Below are 5,532 nucleotides of genomic sequence, written 5' to 3' on the forward strand. Positions count from 1 at the left end.
GTATCACCACTGTGTTCAAGTGACAGAGCTGAGCCTCTGTTCAGCAGTCCCTAGCAGCTCAGCAGAGTGGTGCTTTGTGCTAAATGCTAACCACAACAGCCGGCATGGTCACAGGATCAACGCTAACATCCGAATGTTTACCACCTTATCATGCTAATATTTGAAAATTGGCACTAAACACAAATTACTGCTGGCTGACAGGAGAGTATCAAGAACAATCAGTCATGTGATCGGTCATGTGATGACTCATCGGTTATCAGTCACTGCGTGTCGAGCCGAGCCGACTGAACTCGGCGCCCCGCCGGTCGCAGTCACACCACTCGAGGAGGGGCTCATTTATTGGAGCACAGCCATCATTCAACAGCAGCTTTTCATGGCTGGAGCCCACTCGAGCAGAATACAACGATCACAACCTGCCCAAAACAATTTTTACCTGTCTGACTGCATTAAAACAAATTCAGAGTCTTTGGTGGTCTGGCCTCTGCGTTTTCTGCCCAATTGGGCTTCTTGTTATGCAAAGACGTGAATCTGTGCTTTATTTTGGTAATTTTATCAAATACATTTACGATGCCAGGCCTCAGCATTTCAACGACAGTCTCACTCGCAGCTGCAAAGTTGCAAAAGGAGAATTGAGCCTTTATGAGTGATTAAAAGATCTGAACAACAACAACGAGCCAAACTGTAACCTGCAGAGACCTTTTTCCAGAGCACTGTTTGGAAATTTTTACAGGTTTGCCAGAGAGTTGTATTGAAATGGCTTATATCTAAGCCATTGTAAGGCACAAGTGGATTTTTTTTTAATGGAAAAACTCTTCTAAATATGTAATTTTGATGAACACAGATGAGTTTTAGGGGTTTAATTAATGCCAGCAGAAGAACTTTAAGCTCTAATTTTGTCCAGTCAATTTGGTAACACCCCTTTTTGTTTTTACTGTAAAAACTGGGATAACATTTCAAATCTGCACTTGTGGCAGGTTTTGTCCAACTGATTCTCCGTTTAACACGTCATCCATAGTTATTGAAAGCTTACATTGTACCAGAAGGGTTAAGAGCGTGGCCAAGTCAGGCCACTGACCACAGAGTATGATGTAAACTCTGGACTCCACTTCGACACTTGCAGCAGTCGATGCTGGCGCAGAGAGAAGCCCGGCTTATTGACATAACAGATGTCCTGTGCAAACACACATAAACATACACTCATGGATGCCGTGGCATTCACACAGCAAACACAGGCCTACTGTAGCACGCACACACACACACCACACACACACAATTGCACTGAAAGTCAGTCTCGTCAGCCTGGATGCGATTTTCCATCACAGGAACTTCAGCCAAATGAAAACAGGCATTAAGTAGAGAAAATAGACTGAAAAACAGGTAGACACCAGGGCACGGAGAAGAGCAGTCCAAGCCTGTTGCTGGTCTAAAGCAAGCTGCAAAATCTGGTTCCTATCTGAGCCTCCCGCACGTGGAGACGACAGGGAGCGCGCTTGGCGTAAGATTTAAGAGAGAGGTCCGTTATCCTCAGATGGAAATGTGTCCATACTTTCAGTGGGAGGGGGGTTCAGAGCTGGAAGCAGCAGAAGCACACATAACTAAATCTGAATCCTAACCCACAGGTGACCTGCTCTTTGATGTTCTGAAAGGAGAATTCTGCAATGATTCTGCGAAACCCAGCTCATTCCTGCCGCACAGCACAACCACTGCCTGCTGAATTACAGGAGAAGACTGATGATATTCTATATTTTCCAGTTATTGTCAACAAAAGTCCAATAAAAAAACAAGCAAAACCAGCGATGAACTGAAGTATGTGTGTAACCAAAGCCTCATATATTTTCCTCTGTGCCATAGAGCTGCATTGTTATTAAAAACACATCAATGAGCCTCAAATACTCAACAGAGCACCAAACGTGGATTAATCCACTGCTGAAAAACAGCCCCAACTCTTCCTCCCTGTCTGAATAACTGTTCTTTAAAACTACAGTGTGCACTTCATCACCTGTTTTAAAGATTTCTATGTTTATGTTGTGGTCCGTCCATGGCAATAAGAAAATACAAACTAACATCAGCCTTATTCTTTCATCAGACGAAACCCTCCAACAGAACGCTTGACCACTAAGCGTCTGGAAAAAGGCTGCAGAGCATCTGGACCAAAATCCATCCAAATTATTAACATTTATAACTGCAGATGACTTGCTGACTTTTGCTGCTAGCTTACAACAACGCGAGAAACCTCTGACCCTTTATTAATAACTCTATTAACATTTGCAACCGCAAGTCAGCCAGAGAGATGCTTTACAACCTGGCAACCCAAAGCTGACGTTCTGATTAATGGATTATAACTGATCTATTGAGCTTTGGTAAATGATTTATTAGCCATTACAGCCTCTACCACATTAGCAACAGAAAGCATGAGAAGCACTGAGTCTTCTAAACCATCTACCAAAACTGGCATCAGTTCAATCTGATTCGTGTTTAGTCAGATCTGGATCAGATATTTCCAAGTCTAACTTAACTAACTACATTTCAAGCTACTTGTTTTTCAGGCCTTGTGACCGCATCTCGAGAGCGGCTCACTCCGTGTTCAGACGCATCGAGTGCATTGAACTAGGAATTTGTTTTGTCAAGATGCTGCATTCAAGGGCAAGAATGAACCTTGAAGCTAAACCGTTTTGGCAGTTTTAGACAGCAGTCCTTTAATGTTCATGCTTACTAAATAGTTGTGTTTAAGTATTGGTCCTGAAAATCAGGTTTCGGCTTGACATTGCCATCCAACAATTTCAAATAATATCCAGCCATAGTAAAGCTTTTCACTGTGTTTGTACAAAGTGCTTCATAGTCAAAGTTGACTCCTTTTCCTCCCAAGCTGAAACCTGGTATTTGTTTTTCTCTGGTCTCTCCCTTTATTATTTCCTGCCATTTAGTCTGGACGTTGGACAATCATGCAAACAGATGCACGGCTCGCCAAATGTCACACTTCACTCACCATGACTGCGTTCACACACACCCAGCCTGCCTCACTCCTCAACACGCACACACACACACACACACACACACACACACACACACACACACACACACAGCACGATTCCTCCCCTTGTGGCCTTTAATCCCGGTCCAGGCTGTAAACATGGTTGTGATAAAGACAGACACACACAAATGCTTTGGTCTGAGGGAGAGGTGAGGGGAGTCACATAGTGAGCCAACTGGAGACACATCAGAGTATAAGATACTATAGATACTATAAATACTATCAACGATCTCATAGGAATAAAAAAGCAAAGAAAACACACTGTAATCCATTCTGTGATACTACATTATTATGCTTCATATTTAGAAAAGATGGTCGTGAGCTTTTCTCTCAGTTCTCTGTGCTGCACAGGCACCGTCTGAACCGAGTAGTTCCTGAACGCACCACGAGCTCTGTACACTGCTGACCTGAAACCACCAGCCGTAGATAATTGCAGTGCGCTTCCAGTGAAACAAACTGTTCCTGGTACAGCTGGTGACATCACTTCCTACCAGATGGCAGAAGTCGACTCGGAGATTGTAAATTACAGGGAGGCAAAGGATATGAGACGAGAATGAAATAAAGTCGCTACTAAATAGCAGAGGGTCAGAACAGAGGCTGACAGAGTTTCACCAAACAGGGCTGACTCTAAACCTGTATGAGGGCTGATGACGGAAAGACTGATGTGGCCCTTTAAAGACCATATGATATATGAGAAAATACCACTTTCAAATGCGTGCTAGACAGGTTTTTCTTTTTAGATTTCTAAGTGTACTTTCACTCCCATACTGTTGTGTGAGATTGCAATATATTGGACATTGGCGATAAAAGTGTGTACAACTTGTCGTCCCTTAACCCGGTCTTAACCAGCTGTTTCATTCATCACAATAAACATCACGTGTCACAACAACAATGGATCACACCGTGTCATTTTTTTTTTTTGTTGCCTTGAAGCCTGACCACACCGGATTCATCATACAGACAGAAGCAGTACAGCAGTGACGATGGGTTTTTCAGAAGAGTTGAGATGCTGGGAAATAACACAGGAGAGAGTGTTGCCCTTTACAAAACTATGACTGATTTGAAAATCATACAGAATTAAACAGAAACCAACGACTGCCTAGGACGGAAGAAAAAATATATGCAAGTGATTAAAAAACTCTATTGTTGGTTTGCGAACTGATTATCTGCATGTGCTTTGTCTCGCTTTGGATGCTTGCTGTTTGTAACAATTTAATTTCCCCAGTGTGGGATTAGTGAAGTTTTATCTTATCTTATTTCATCTTTGTGGTACACAGGCTATAACATACCAGCTCTTTGCTATGGTGCTAAGAAGGAGATGGAAGACTATTGCATGGCGGCTTTACTATTATCATTATTCAGATGTACACATACAGTATAGCAGCTTGATATTTCTTTATTCATTTCTTTCTGTCCACATTAATTGCTTTGGATGAAATAAGGACCTTGAGTATTGCCATGGCATCTTTTCTCTGAATATTTTTTTTTCCACAACACTGGGGTTTCTTTCAAGTCATTTTAAATCTAGATATGTTTTCAACATTTTCAGCCAAGTTAAATCAAGCTTTGGTTAACCCTGACTGTGCTTTAAATTACTCCTTTTTGGTGCACACCAGTATCTCAGGCATCCAGCGCCTCATTTGTGGTCCATGTCTCAACTTCCTGCAGAAGATGCTGGGCCTTTTGTTTTCCTGCAGCCAGCCAGTTCTTCAATCTAAGACAGGAAACGAGACACTCCCTGATAACCCCACACTTCCTGTGCCTCGGGATTTAATACCTCCACTCTTTGCCAAAAGCGCTCATCTCAAAGAAAAACACTGATTTGGAGTGTGTGCAGCAAAGCTGAGGGAGAAACTTCATTTGAATGCGAACAGTAGGAAAAAAGTATCAGGCAACAAGAACAAAGGAAGGAAAAGTGGGAGAGACGGGGGAGGTGAGAGGAGACAGCATTAAGGGGTCACTTAGATAAATATGATTTCTGAGAACAAAAGACCAAAGCATCAGATGAATGACCCTGAAATTCAAAAAGAAAGTGAAAGAAAATAGAGTGAGAAAGTGTAATGGGAGGTCAGAGAAAATGAGAAGGGAGTTTAGGTGGGTGTGTGGGGGGAGGAAGGTGGGAGAGGACAGCTGGAGGAGGAAAACGGAGAGGCGCGAGAGGAGGAGGATGAGGAGGAGGGGAAAAAAAAGTATGTGGCTGAGAGATAGAGCTGTGGGAGATAAAGTGAAGGAGTGACCCGCTGAGTTCCTGGAATGTACCGCTGGGTTTGTCCGGGGGGAGGCTGCTCGTAAAGGGCCGTTTGTGGGTTATGAAAGCGCATGTGTGTTTGTGTGAAAGCACTGTTTTCATCAGCGAGGGATTGTGTCGATCTGGTCTGAATGAGCGGAGTAGGTGTTCGCTGCGGTTTCGTGCATGCTCAGACTCATAATTATTGTCCCTTGGATTAGCCGAGGCGCCGTTTATGTGGTTTATGATCATGGATAAATAATTGATGAGGCTC

This window comes from Chelmon rostratus, chromosome 4, assembly GCF_017976325.1.
Source record: "Chelmon rostratus isolate fCheRos1 chromosome 4, fCheRos1.pri, whole genome shotgun sequence".
NCBI lineage: Eukaryota > Metazoa > Chordata > Actinopteri > Chaetodontiformes > Chaetodontidae > Chelmon > Chelmon rostratus.